We start from the raw sequence: 16,117 nt of genomic DNA on the forward strand, positions 1-16,117 counted from the left end.
CTATAAAACAAAGCCCCTCATGCTTTGTGAACTATCCAAATCAGTTTTGAGATGATCTATATCTGGTTTGATTGAGACTTCCAGACATTGAAAGCATGTCAGTGCTAAACACAGGTACGGAAAATGGGAAGACATGGAGCCTATTTTTGTGGAACCCAGAAGGAGACCAGTTTCTCTTTCTTCATACCATTTTTGAATTGAGTTTGAAGTTCAGTGCTCCTCATTGCTTTTCTTAGAGGTGGAGGAGGAATAAATGCTGGAACCATGTTTACTTAAGTGAAAAGTGTATGTCATTCACCATTTTGGATCCACAATCATGAAATTACAGGGGACCATTTTCCTGCTTCCAGCCACAAAAAAGCTTTCACCCAGCCTTCAGTTCAATACTTCACTTGGCTTTTCCTCAGTCTACACAGAGATGTCTCTTCTGCCTTATTCCTGATCTTTCCATTGTTTTGGATGTATGATCCAAAAATCTGCTATCTAACATGTACTCTTGGTTTTGTATTTATTTGCCATTGCTATTTAGTCCCCAGAGAAATCTTTTGGGCCACAATTCAGTCTCTTTTCAAGCTCTGTTACGTGCCAATAACTTATATTCTGAAAGACCTTGATATTTTAAAAGAAATAATTATAATTATTCAAAAACTACATGCAAGCTGCTAAGAGTTTAAGACAACAGCAACAATACTTTCTGCTTTAGGAAGCAGTGGCATGAAAGGTGTTCACTGCGTGATGAGACAGGGTGATTCAGTGAAAGGACACGATACAATATTTACAACTGAGTTTTTTTGCATCTGCCTGTTTCCTTGCTCTTGCTGCATTTTATTTGGTACACAACTTCCTCAAACAGTATGTGCTGTGAGGTGAGTAGAAAGTGACAGTCTTGTTACAGCCATTTAGAGTGAATGGATCTTCTCACTGTATAAAGCAAAGCTGAAGTGGTAAGATAAGGGAAAATTTGTGCTGTGGAGGCACTGAATCCATAGTCTGTCAGATATCACAATAAGGCTAATTGCTTTCTGGTAAAAGGTCTAGAAGTTTTCAGAGAGATTTATAGCTAAGCATTTTTTCTAAAAGGTATTTTGACAAATTCTTTTATGTGTTAATATGCCTTGTCCAATACAGCGATTAGGAAAAGTAAAAATAAAGTAAAATTTGTGGAGGAGAAACTTGTAATTATGAAGTTCCCTGGAAATATTTGGAAAGAGAGGGGTACACAGGTTCTTAGTTTAGGTCTGGAGATGAGTTTATTTGCCATCATGATTTTTTATGTTGGCAAGACAGAAAATCCTTTATGATGGTTGAGGACAAATCAAGCGGTAATCATATATTTCCCACGTAGATCTCCTTCCCCAAAAAGTCCTTGCATTGTCAATTTATCAGATTTAGGGAATATATCTTAGTGATCTAGTTTTGAGATGTGCTCAGGCTGGCTGGTGACTGGAAGGCAACTGAATGTTTTAAGAGTTCTTATAAAAATGGCAATCAAAGAGTTTTCTTAGATGATGTGTCAGTCTCTACAGCAACTTTTCAGGGAGGACGTGATCAGTCTAGAGCAAGAAATATCTTAGGATCTTCACTATCATACTTTATCATCCCAGAATAACACAAATCTCTGGAAAAGTGTACAGCTTGTGGTGCTTCAGACAAAATTGGGTTGCATTGAAACAATTCAGGCTGTGATCCAAAACCGATTGAGGTCAATGGAGAGGGTCCCCATCACTTTAACTAGCTTTTGAATCAGAGTCTTAAAGATGGTGTTTTGTTGTCAGAAGTGACTTGGGCAGACCATGAAACATAAGTATGTATTTCTCAGAAGAGCTGGAGAACACTGGAACTGGTCCATTCCCTGCAGCTACATTAAGGATTCTGCCTGATTGGCAAAGCTTTCCAGAATGTTTAATCTTCAAATTAATTTGATGGTCCTGCTCAGCACAGGGTAAACATGGGAGCAAAATGTTCTGCAATATTTGTTCACATTTTTAAATGGATGATTGTCAACAGTGTTTTCTTTCTCTTTGTTTACCTTTCTGATAAATCATTCTAGTGAACAAGTTTGCTAGCTGGAAGGGATTGCTGATACAGCAAACCTTAAATTGGTTGCAATCTGCAGTCTATTAGCGGTGAAGTCCATGCTACAGTTAAAGGTGCAGCTGCAGTTGGCGTGGTTATACACAAGCTGATTTTGTACTGTCAGCTGTGCTGAATGATCTATTTATCCAGCAAATCACAGCACAAAGCCATTGCAGATTGAGCTGCCTCCATATCCTAGTAAACATAAGGCTGGCATTGCTTTCTCTCGTAGAGTGACTGTCTGGTACAGCTCCCACCTTTGGCAGGCAGTGTGTAAGAAAATGTATCACTTTTTTGTGATTTATCACCTACTAGTTGCAGGAAATTTATGTATGACAGAGAAAATGCACACCAGAAAATTCTTAATGCAGTGTCCAGTAGTGGTAGGAAAATGAAGGCAGACTGGATGCCTAATTTGTTAATACTTCACTGAGTCTACATTTCTTTTCAAGTAAAGATTCCGTAACATCCATCTCTTAAGAGACTTACTTTTTCTAGTCACTAAGGCCATGCAATGACAATCCAGAGGATTGCACCAGTTGTCTGTTGTGAGCAGAAACAAAGAATGAGTCTGATTCATGATTTGGATTAAGGTTTTAGAAGTCTGGATTCTTTCCTTTTTCATTGCTGTGCACACTGAGTTCTAAGAACTTGCTCAATCTCCCACTGCATTTCTCTGCTGTGAAATAGGAAGAATCTCCTGATTTCAGGGGAGAATTTGAGGGTGAATTAATTACTACTTGCCATGAAATAATTTGTATTAGAAGCAAGCAGATCAAAATAAAGACTTAAAAATGTTGCTAGAATGGGTTTTATTTATACTGCAGCGCTATTGTTCATTTCACAATTGTTAAGATAACACAGAAGAAACGGCTGCTGTACGCAGGTTTATAGACATTTCTGGAAATCTAGGGGTAGAATCACAGAAGATAAGGGGCTGATGTGTACATCTGAAGCACAAATAGCCAGATAGCTGTGGAGCCAGCCAAGGATTGTTAATAATAACAGCCAAGGATTGCTGGTAATAACACACCGAGAGAAAGAACAAGATGTGGCTGGAGAAGCGGCCATGAAGTGGTAGAGCAGCATGTCCTGGTTACAGGAGAAGAGTGCCAGTTTATCAGTATGTGAGTGTAACCAAACTGTGTATGTTTCTGTCATTTTCTGACAAACTGTTAATGATGGGTCATTCACAGAAGCTGCCCAGTGCACACCTGACGCCTGAGGCTACAAGCTGGGTGTTAAATGAGATAAGGGAAAAGAGGCAAACCCTTCCAAGGAGGGTAGTGGTTTTTTGTCTTCACAAATAACTCACCTGTGACAACTCCTTCCGGGGAAAAACCAGCACAGTCACATCCCTCCTGAGGCGGTTATCTCTGCTAATGGGCCGTAGTGGACTTAATGACACCAGCAGAATAGGCAGCAGCAATGCCTTAGACCACCAAGGACTTCCAAAATATCCAATGAGTCACAGCGTTACATTGTCTATTGTGGAAGCTCCCTGCCCTGAGGGTGGTGCTGAGCATTCCCACCTGAACTTAAACATATATAATCTTTGGGTTTGGGGATTTGAGACACCACCAATTGATGGATCTGGAGGAGGATCAGAACTTCCACAGGACCACTGCTTTTGACAAGAGTGCAACTATTCACCTCAAGAGGACTGCAAAGACCGCTTGATAGAACTGTGACTACCACCCTGACCAACAGGGTGCCAGACTGTACTCTGACTTTGGGGGTTTAAGCCAGTTTTGTCTGTACCACTGCGTTTATTGTAATCTCTCTAGTAAATTGTAACTCTGATCTGAAATCTCTCTTAAGGTAATCGAATGGGGTTCATTACTCCTGCTAGTTTACTTTCAAACCAGCACACAGCACTTTTCCAGGACAAGAATCCTTGTTCTGACTCCTGAGGCTGAGGAGTGGGCATGGACTCTAGGGGTGGATAAGGACCACCAAGCCCTCTGACGCAGTTCCAGAAAAGTCTGAAAGAATGAACTGTGCATGATAACTAATTTGCACAGAAAGCAAGAAACTTAGCTCCAGGGTGGGGAAAGCATATATAACAGGTACCCCACAAAGCCTGGCTGCACATGCACCACAGGATCTTGGACACCACGTCAGCTTGACTGGTGCTGGAGCTAGGACTGCTGATGTCTTTTTCTCCCTTTTTTCTTTCTTTCTCTCTCTCTCTCTCCCCACCCCCACCTCTTTAATTTATATCTCCTTTTTTTCCCTTCCTTTCCACCCTAGCCCTTTATCCTAAACCCACTGCCATGTGCTTATACTAGGAGGTCAGAAACTAACATATCTGTTTCCATGCTAAGTGTGTCATTTATTAGTAAAACTTTTTAACCTTTTGTGGACCTTCTGACTTTTGTCATTCCCTTTGAACCATGAGCATTTATGAATGTTGTGTAGTCTCTTCTCCTTAAGGGTGGGATGAGGGAAAGAGCTTTTACTCACAGTACATAGTTAACAGAAGGCTATAGACTCCATGGAAACATTTTGAGACTTACAGACTGCAATCCTTTATGTTCAGAAAGAAATTGTTCTGGAAGGTTAGTCAAACAGAAGAATAAAGTGGATTTATTATACCATGCATAACTCTTTCAGTTTTAAAACATCATCCACTGTGAAGGATGTGATTATGCATGAGCCTCATGGATAGCAAGATATGCCAGCAAACAGGATACAGCTGAAGGTATTAACTGTCTATAACTAGGTGTCCAGTATGGCTCATCCTGCGCACTCATCCTACACAACTCCAAATGGCATGCAAATTTTAGGTATGTATAAATATTTAGTACAATAATCCTCAAGACAAGGCAGTATACTTACAAAAACTGTAAATCCTGCAAGTTTGAAGAAAACTCTGGTTAGTGCTACTGCTTCTCCAAGCAGTAGCAGGATGTCTCCAGCAAGATCCTGGCATACCTGGCAAGATCACAGCATACCTGGTGACCTGGCTTTCCCTTCATGATGCTGCTGGGAAATGAGTGCAATTTTAGATGTATTCTATAACACCACCTTTCCATTTAGAGCACAAAGCAAAGGAGGATACTGTGACTGACACTGCAGACAGCAACTTCTAAATTTTTTTTGTGAATGTTTACCAGTCTTCTACTGGGAGTGAGGGGCAAAGAGGTCACTTCTATGAAGTGAAGGAAACCTCTGGGCCTGAAATCAGGCATTATGTATCACATATTAGTATTGAAAACTTGTAGTATCAAATGTGTGCAGAAAAGATACTAAAAACATTGAAACATACTGCTGGAGCCTTGGGAAGGTTTCATTTTCCTCTTTGTTTTTTTTTTTTTTACCATTTCCTGTTAGCTATTTCGGGTTCTTCTGAACATATCGCTGGAGAATTGAGGAAAAAATGGGAAATTTTTCTTTAACCATAGGCAGGAATTCTACAGAGTTTCCTTTCTTTTATTAGCAAACACTGAGATGCTTTCCTCCTTTTAAATTACCTATCATAGCTGAATATATTTATGTTCTGCTGATGCCAATATACCTGCATTATATATTTTATGTTCATATAAACTTTCTTTAGTTCTGTTACACAAACTCCCCCAAAGCACTGCTAACACCAGAAATGACAAAGTACCGCTGCTCATCCAGATGAAATAATCATAAGGTATGTCCTAAATTGCATCTTTAGGACTTTACATCTGCTTTACTTCCTCTTGTCAAACTCTTAAAAAGAAAATTTGAAAGGCTAGAAACAAATATTCTAATCATTATATTTCCAATAAAACCCTGTGATGTCTGTGTAATTCCCAAACATTCAGGATGCATTGTGCTTTCTGTTCTGTGAGCTATTTACCACTTTTATGTAAACAATTAATGATGCTCAATTTATTCTTCCCTGAAAAAACTTTTTTCTGGGTGTGATGGCCTGGTAGCTCAGTAAAAGGACAATTGCATCTTGCTCTGAAATCTGAAGTTCTAGAAAGTGCCCCTGTGTGAGAGGAGGTCAGCATGTTCCCAGAAGCTGCTTATGGCAAAAAAAAATGTCTCCTGCAATAAGGCACTTGTCTGAACGCTGTGGATAGTGTTTCATAAAGGGGCTGGGGGCTGGTTAAGGAAACACAACTCCTGTGGCCTCTGCAAAAATTTTTTTCTAATAATTTATGGCAGGCCTCATTGATACTGAGCCCTGTTGTCCACACCCTTCCCACATGTTGCAGGCTGGAAGCCAGGCTCCCACTGCAGCTGGACTCCCCACAGCCCCAGCTGTAAGGAGTGCCTCGGTCACCAGCCCCCTGCGAAGAGCAATCCGCCCCTGAACTCTGTTCTGCAGAAATCTAGGATAGCTCTGCTATTTCCTTCAGCCTGCTTTCTGTCGTACATCCGCAGTTGCTTTGGATTTGCTACTGACATGTTGCTCCCTGTGGCTTTGTTTTTTTACTATGTTCAACTTCCACTGGTGGCTCTGGTCCCATCTCCCACCCAAGGGATGTTCAGGCAGCCCCACATCAGGAGAAGCAGGTTCAAAGTGCACAACAAACTCACATAAAGAAGCATCCTTCTTGCATTAACTTGGAAGAAGCTCTAACTCTTATATGAATGGAAGGATATGGGTCCTTAACTTGTGGGAAGCAACCAGTTGTTGTATGGAAGAAATGCTTTGAATATATTTGACTCCATGAAGAAGAGTAAATTTAATCTGAGTTTTCAGGTGATTTCATTTTGGCCTTACTCATCTAACCTGTGAGTCTTCAATGGTGTACCCATGCTGAAAAACATTTACTAAAAACTTTCTCCAAGAAGAGAAGAGCAGCCTTCTCACACTCCTTTTCTCACCCCATCTGTATTGGAGTGTTGTGAGTAGCAGTGAGCAAAACCAGGTCAAAATTAACACACCTGCCACGTTCCCCATCCCTAGACCAGCAGAAACAGAAAAAATGCGGTTATTTTATTGCACATAGTGCTTTATCATAATAAAAATACTAACATCTCTCCATCTTTGTTTCTCAGTAAAGAGGGCTGGACTCATCAGATAATCCAGCAGATGATATTTTATGTGTATCTCGTAGCTTTGTGGGGACACAGTGAGAGAGGGAGAGAAAATTCTTTGCTTTCACTGCTCTGGCATGTTAAACCAACCTTGTCTGGGATTAATTCGAGTCCTGGCTCTGTCTGTCTCTTTTATTAACATCCCCAGCAGACCAAAAAACACTTTCATTTAAGAAAGGTCCAGGCTAGTGGTTCTGGAGGCCTTCATTGGAACAGCTTTCACCAAACACTGATGGAGCTTGGGGCAGACCTCTGGCATTGCAAGAGACAGCAGTCTGTAGCAGACAACATGCTGATTGTTGCAGAACCCATGTATTACTCCCAGAGCTGCCCGCAAATCAACAATGCTGATTCCTGTGTGTGACTGAAAATACACTGCACCGCACAGGGACTACAAGGCACAGAATTAAACAACTTGGTCTTCTACCTACTGTCAGTTGGCTGCTGATTAAGTGTATTTTTAAACACTAATCTTTTGCTACAACTCCTTTACAAGAAAAAGCTGTCAAAATTGTCCTTCTTTCCTTTTATTCCCAAAAATGTGTTAGTAGAGAGATTATTATGCTTACATCAGACTCTTAAACATTTTATACTTTTTTTTTTTTTAAAGCCACTGAATAGCATTGAACACCAACCATTATCCAGAAAATTTCTTTTCACCAATGAATTGGTGGACCTGGCAATGCATCCCTCCCGCTAGGTTTTTCTGTGCTTTGATGATCTCTGTAGTCTTGCTTGGGTGTGAGTGCAAAGGTGACAGTGCCTCTGACTTTGACAGTGACTGAATAGTACCAACTGTCTGTGAAAAAAAAAAAATGCTTTAGTGAATTTGGTTTCACCATTTCTACTCTGAACTAGCTTATATGTAGAACTACAAGGGCTTTGAGACTTACAGAGGAAAAAAATGAATTTGGGGATTAAGCTTTAAAATATCAGAGATAAAATGAAGGAGGTCTCTCTTCAGGTTATTTCTGCTGTTGAACTACAGGACCATAAGTAAGTGCAGGTGACACACTCATCTACAACAACCTGAAATACTTCTAGACAGAAAGCCTATCACTGGTGCTGTTGCAGGGCGGCAGGCAGGACTAAACCAGATCCTAGCCTCTGGCTTGTACCACAGCTTCGGTGCATCCTGACTGGGAGAAGGGGAAAGCCTAGGGCTGGCAAGATGTAATCCCAGTGAAGCATACAAAGTTAGTAACATGAGGTAGTGACACCCAGAAATACGCTGAAACTGGAAATTTCCTCTTTACCCCCAGCATATTAATTGCCAATATGCACTAACTCCAAAGACACATCTGAAAGAGGACATGAAAATGTGCTAAAAATCACTGGCATTAGGATGGAGAGTGTTGGCAGCTGACATAGTAGGGAGAACTCCTTCATGCCGCCTCATTCTTCAAAAGCACAAAAATTGACATGATTTTTTTAAAGTCTTCTGCTGCGCACAAGATTTTTCCAAAGCTATTCGACTGCTATGGCTATTAATCCACATCCCAGATGCACAGAGAAACAAAGTAGTGCAGTGGGATAAATTACACGCGTTTTGTAGCTATACATCTTCTACTATCTCACCTGACCAGCTGCAAAGTCATGTGATGACACCGCGACAAGAAGCCAGGCAGATACGTTCTTATTTCAGGCCTTTCAAAGGACTGGGAATTAGCTCAGCAAAAGGGCAAGTCCCGGAGAGTGAAAACTCTTTCAAGAAGCATTTGTCCCTTCAGCAAAGCAATGCGATGAATCACAGGTGAGAAAGGTGCATTCACTTTACCTGTTGTTGTAAACTTGGTGCAGCTATTTGCAGGTGAGAAGGTCTTGGTGTGTGGCTTAGAAATGTCTATGCAAAGCAGGGACAAGAAGAAGCAGTCCAAATACAGCAAGCAAAGGAACTGGAGATTTTCTGCACTTGCCTTCAGGGCGCAGTAACACAGGCACTGAAAGTACTGCTGTAAACAGAACTCACTAATTTGGTGTTTCATGCTGTGTTGATGCATGTTTAGAAGCTGGTTTAGTTTCACAATCACTCAAAAGTCTTCATTGTGTAGGTCAAGAAATAATCTAAATCTATCATCTTGATACCTCTTATCACATATCCTCTGGGAGATATAAAAATGGAAGACCCCTTCCAGAATTGCATGGCTGGTTTAATCACATAAGACAAATATTAAATATTCAGATAATGTCAGTATGTCTTTTTCTTTTCCTTGTTTAAACTTCATATTTGTTTTCTATTATTAACTGACCATGGTAAAAAAAATATCCAGGCTAACTGCACATTTTCTTTGTACAGAGCCATAGACATGAGCTTGCATTTATGTGTACAGCAGGATTTCATGTAGGATTTGGGTATTAGAAAGTGAAGTCTTTGCCCTCCACAAAGCTGAAAACACAGACGTGATCTTGCCAATTATAGAGAATGCATGGTCTAAACTGAATAGACTTTATAGCTTACATTGTGCTCATCTCTAAGTTTGTTGTATCAAAACAGAGTTTTCAGCCCTTACACAGTGTTGCATCCTGCATAAGTATGTGAGAAACGGCTGTGTGTGGAACTCTGCCTGGGCACAAGAAAAAGCCACCTGAGAGCTTATGGATTAGAGAGCAAAGCAGTGTGGGTGATATTGCAGTGAGTGTCTGCTACAAAGACCCAAAGACCTCCTGCTCAGGAGGAGGAAATGGACAAGGGACATTGAGGGACATCTCGAAACAGTTGAAAGAAGCCTCACATTCAGAGGTCCTGAGACACTAAACTACACTGATACCTGCTGGTGGGCAACACAGCACATCACAAGCAGTCGAAAAGTTTCTGAAGTGTCTCAATCACTTCTAGACACAAGTGATTGAGGAGCCAAGAAAAAAGATGCTTAGCTGAAACTCATGTTTATAAACAAGGAAGAACTGTTCAGGAATGCGAAGACTGGGATAGCCTTGACTGCAGTGACCATGAGATGGCAGAGGTCAGGATTCTGAGGGAGAGTAGCAGAGCAAATTACAGAAACACAACCTTGGACTTCTGCAGGACAGAATGTAATCCCTGTAGAGATCTGCTTGGAAAAATCCCATGAGAGACAGCCCTGGAGAGAGGAGGAGTCCAGGAGAGCTACTGGGCTCCAAGCTCAAGAATGGCCCATGCCAACAAGCAGAACCAGAGAGAGTAGAAGGCTGTGTGGTTGAGCAAGGAGCTCCTAACTTGGCATGGACATAAAAAGGAGGAGTACAGAAGGTGCAAGGAGGGGCAGGTGGCCTAGGAGAACTGTAGAAATTCTGTCTGACAGTGGAAGGATGGGTTCAGGAAAGCCAAAGCTCATCTGGAAGTGAATACAGCAGAGTATATGAAGGTAAAAAAGAAAGATTTCTAAAAAGGATCCTCAGGAGTAAAGGGCATCCTGTATCGAATGTGGATCTGTGAGTATATGGACCAGGGATTTGATTGAAAAGAATACAGAAAAGGCAAAATTGCTCTGTGCTTTCTTTGCCTCAGCCTTCAGGACTCCCCAGTCCCTGAGACAAAGGGGAAAGCCCAGGGCAATGTAGACTCTCCCTTGGTGGAGGACAGTCAGGTTAGGAAACATTAAACAAACTAGACTTACAGAAATAATGGTGCTGATAATGCCAAGGCTGTGGGGTTGATCCCTGTATTGCCTGCTCCGATAGGATTTGGACTTGATGATCCTTGTGGGTCTCTTCCAACTAAGAATATTCTGTAATACTGCAAAATTCATGGGTTCTGACGGGATGCACCGGGTGCTGAGGGAGTTGCCTGATATTGTTGCCTGTGGAGTCTCCACCAGTGAGGAATGCAAAGTTCTGCTGGATAGTTTTCAGCAGCCTGCTTGAGCTGGCCCTCCTTTGAGTAGCAAGGGTGGACTAGATGTCCTCTGTAATTTTACTCTCCAGCCTCTCATTTTCTTCTCACTATTTCATTTTTGTGCAGGGATGGAATTGTGCACTTCTGGGTGTCCCACAGTGTATGGGTTGCATGAGCCATCTCCTCAGACACTGCCTCACACAACTGCTGTGACAACCAATGCCCCAGCAGTTTGGGCCAAGGGGAGAGGGAATGCATGCTTTTTTCCATAGAAGTCCTAGGCCTTGGCTACTGTAAAGCCAGCAATGACAGAGTTAACCAAGATTGTGAAAGCAGGTTTTTCAGAGCACAGACTAGCTTTCAGCTTGAAAGCATACTGTAGCTTTGAGGAGAGTTTTTCATTTTTGGACAGGATCCATCATCTCACCATCTATGTTACAGTTTGCTCAAAGGCAGGCAGATTATGAAGAAATAGCAACCACATCTGTGCCAACTACATTTATCCCATCTGCTTTTTATTTTATCAACTTGGAAAGTAAACCCTAGTCATCACACAAGCCTATTTTATAAGGATTAGTGCAAATAGTTTGGCACCGACAAAACATACATATAAAAGTTTTTCCTTCTTGACAACACATATAAAAATTAAATTTCCAGTGGATTTAATTACAGTTAAAAGCTTTCACCATTTATTCAGGATATTATTCAGTGCCTACAAACCTCATTCAAGTAGTTCTGTCTTGGCTGTCATATTTGCAACAGGTTATTAAAAAATATTACCACACCATGGTTTGAAATACAGCATGGGTTTGGATGCCCCTGATTTACCTTTACTCAGGTCAGTGCCGCTACTGCCAGCAGGTAAAGGTAGGAGACTGGTGTGGATATGGGGAGTAAGAAGGAATAGCAAAGAGGAGAAGCAAGGGGACAGAAGATACAGATCCATAAGACATTCTCCTGTAACTGAGACCTACACCAGGCATCACCAGTAACCACAACATGCAGTACTGTTTATAAAGCAACCAGGCACTTCTCTGTGATCTTGTTATGCTATTAGCCTAAGCACACATAACCTCAATTGTCTGGAAAGGAGAAACCTTTCATTTCTGATTTAGTTCTGTGGGCACTGGCCATTTGTTTGGAAGGTTTTAGTCAAAAAGTCATTGGAAACTGGGACAGTAGAAGCCTCTGAATTTGGGACCTCTGTCCCAATCCACTGTCCTCCTCTAGATTTCTTAAAATGTTGCCATGGTCACCTTTCTCTGAGACAAAGAGAAAGCTTCTGGGAAAGTAGGTACTACTTACATTTCATTGCTTGCATCAAGGTCTGAAAGACAAGCCTTCACTGAGTTTAGATCTTATTGGAAGTTCATAATCATGTTATCTCGATTAAAGAAACATAGAACTGTTGAGGTTGGGAAATATTGGTGAAGATTGCCCTGTCCAACCTCCTGCTCAAAACAGGTCAGCCATGCCAGCTTACTGAGAAGTGTGTCAAGTAACACTGGAATATATCCAAGAGTGGAGACTCCACAACTTCTCTGGGCAACCCGTTCCAGTGTTTGACAACTCTCATGGAAAAAACCCCAAAGGTTTTTCTCATGTTTCAGTGAAGTTTCATGTATTTTAATTTTTGTCATTTTCCTCTTGTTCCTTCAAGGGATGTGACCAGGAGGAATTTACCACCATTATCTTTATTGTCTACCCACCACACCAGTCTTAAAATGGATGTTAGGAGGTGGACAACTGGACATCTTGCTGAAGTGCGAAAGAACACTATCCACTTCTCTTTCCATGTTCATCAAGAAAGTCACCCCTTTGTAGAAAGCCATCGGGTTGATCAGATTTGATTTCCCCTCCATAATCAGACTTGATTTCCCCTCCCATTCCAAGTACACCCTGTCACCTTCTTGTCTGTAAATGGTTTCTAGGATTACTTGCTCTATCACATCATGGAGAAAGGGTAGGTCCCCTCTTTTAAAATGATTTCTAAACTGCTTGATGTCCACTGAAGGTGATCATACATGACTCTGAACTTTACCACTGGTCTTAGAAGCCTGGAATACTGAGGGTATAAAGAAAGAAAGGAGTAGGGCTTTGAGAACCTCGGCCTTCTCCATATCTTTTTCACCAAAGCTCCCTGCCCACAGTGGGGCTACATTTTCTCTGGTCTTTGTTTTGCTGCTGATGTCCTTGTGAAAACCTTCCATGTTGGTGTTCACATGTGTTGCCATATTCACTTCCAGATGAGCTTTGGCTTTCCTGAACCCATCCTTCCACTGTCAGACAGAATTTCTACAGTTCTCCTAGGCCACCTGCCCCTCCTTGCACCTTCTGTACTCCTCCTTTTTATGTCCATGCCAAGTTAGGAGCTCCTTGCTCAACCACACAGCCTTCTACTCTCTCTGGTTCTGCTTGTTGGCATGGGCCATTCTTGAGCTTGGAGCCCAGTAGCTCTCCTGGACTCCTCCTCTCTCCAGGGCTGTCTCCCATGGGATTTTTCCAAGCAGATCTCTACAGGGATTACATTCTGTCCTGCAGAAGTCCAAGGTTGTGTTTCTGTAATTTGCTCTGCTACTCTCCCTCAGAATCCTGACCTCTGCCATCTCATGGTCACTGCAGTCTAGGGTGCCACCAATCCTCATATTCCCAACTACTTCCTTCTGGTTTGTAAGTATCTGGTCCAGCTAAGCATCTTTTTTCTTGGCTCCTCAATCACCTGTGTCAGGAAGCTGTTGTTTACTATTTTTTTGGAAATGTCTTGAATATCGGGTCTATTGGTAACAAAAAGCGAGTAAACCACACTTCTTTTTGAGATAATATCACATAGGTTCATAGATGTAGGTTTTTTCTAACTGAAAAAATGCTGGCCCCAAGCTGAAACACTCATCTGTAGTGTTTGCTTAATGCACAAATCAGGAGTACATAGGCTTGGATACAGGACTGAGGATTGCAGTGACTTATTCCTCAAATGTAATTGGCACAGATGTCAAGTTTTCCACCTCATCAAGCCGTGGAATGACAGTTCAGATTGTCAGCAAGTTCTCTATTTTAGGAGCAAGACATATATTCTGCCGGACTGCAACTTCCAGAAAAACAGAAACAGAGTTTTGAATCTCTGAAAACTTTTTGCTGCGCAGATCTGTGTATCTGTACCAAATTACATATAAACTTACGTTTTTACTATATTAATTTGCCATCTCATACTACAATTAATTTGCTGTTCGCACAAGGTTTATTTGCTTTTTATGCTAGTAGCTTTCTTGTGAGGAAGACTTTTATAGTACATCCATGAAGATGTTATTATGCAGTGATAGGCTCTCAAACAGAACTCGGTTTTGCTCCACTCTCTGCTTAATATTTGAATTGCAGCACTAGTTTAAGAGATCTGCTTGGGTTTGGTTTGTGACTTTTTAGTGGGGGGGGAATGGTGTGACTGTTTTGTATATAAACAAAAATGGAGGCATAATACCATCCCTGCCCTGTGGGTTCAGTGTTACAGTCGGTAGCAAAGAGTCCAGAAGGGCATTTGGGTGCATTCCGCCAGGAGCATTCATTGCTGCTACACTGGCGAAGGTTGCAGAGGCAAATACGAACATGATCCCAAAGTTCACAGTTTTGTCCGGGGGCGGGGAAAAGGCAGGACCAGGGAACAGGGACCAGTGGGGAAGCTCTGGGGGGGTGACGAGGGGTAGAGGCTGACAGCCAACCAGGGAATCCAAACTGGGATAGATTAACGGAACAGAACAAGCATCTCGGGAGGAGCCCTCTTGGCCACCCCGATACAAAGTGGCTCCTGTGGTACGAGGGACTTGTCTTACTGAGAGCTCTCTGTCCCTTGTAATGTATGTTCACCGGCCACCACAGAGGCATATTTTGTCTGCCAATATGTATTTAATAACTGAGTTTATCTGGAAGCGGAGATGAGGCCTTTTTATTCAGCAAATGCTAAGTCACCCTGTGGGATGGGCCATTACCCATTACCCTTTTATCATTAGTAGCTCTGCAATATTGATTTTCTGTAAGGTTCACTAGGTCTCTTCCAAGTCCCTGTCTGGAAAAGGAAATGGAGAAAGGACCATGACTGCAGAAAAGGGGAGACAGCAATGCCGTGGGCTTAGAGAGTGGTCTTCATGCTGTAAAGGAGATCCAGCCCTGTGACACTGAGAGCAGCTGCTCGGGGAACAGTCCTTGCTAGAATGGTGTTCTTACAAAAAGTCTTTCATCCAAGTGGCTGAAATGTCCTGAATCATGGGTACCGCAGGGGACGATGCAGCTTTTACTGCTGAGTAAAACTTCAAGAAGTATTTTGTTTTTCATTTTACCAGCTTTCCAGTCTTCTTGCTCCTTTGGCATGTTGCTAGCTTCTGCTATAAAGTACAATTGATACTGTGCTTGTTTTTGCAGAGAAGGTGTCACTTGCTAAGTTTAAAGAGCTGCATAATTTTCAAGTGCTTTTGTATTACTACACATGTGCAATGAGAGTCTGAAATCTAAGCTCTTTTCCAGGCAGTTATTTAGCATAGAAAAATTAATCACACTTCCCATTTTCTTAGCTAATTATGTCCATTGTATTAAAACTTGGAGAATAGTCTACGTATTGATAAACCCACTCAACTTGTGAAGTAGCTTGACGTCTTCAAATATTTTAGCAAAAAACCTTATTTTATTAATAAACGATTGGTTAATAAGGTAAAAACCTAGAATTAGTATCTTGACTTCTATGTGTTGTATATCTAGACTTCAATAAAGCATTCGACACCATCTCCCACAGATCCCCCAGGATCCTCCTAGAAGAACTGCTTGTGGCTTGGATGAGTGGACTCTTCAATGGGTAAAAAACTGCCAGGATGGCCAGGCCCACAGTGGTGGTGAATAGAACTAAATCAAGTTGGTGCCCAGTCACCAGTGGTGTTCCCCAGGGCTCTTTTGGGGGTCAGTTATGTTTAACATTATTGACGATCTGGACATTGGAATTGAGTGCCCCCTCAGTCAGTTTTCAGATGGCACCAAGCTGGGTGGGAGTGTTGACCTGCTGGAGGGTAGGAGGGCTCTGCAGAGGGATCTGGACAGGCTGGATCATGGGGCAGGGCCAGTGGTGTGAGGTTCAACAAGGCCCCGTGCCGGGTCCTGCCCTTGGGTCACAACAACCCCAGGCAGTGCCACAGGCTGGGACAGAGTGGCTGCAAAGCTGCCCACAGG

This window comes from Corvus hawaiiensis, chromosome Z, assembly GCF_020740725.1.
Source record: "Corvus hawaiiensis isolate bCorHaw1 chromosome Z, bCorHaw1.pri.cur, whole genome shotgun sequence".
Lineage (NCBI taxonomy): Eukaryota > Metazoa > Chordata > Aves > Passeriformes > Corvidae > Corvus > Corvus hawaiiensis.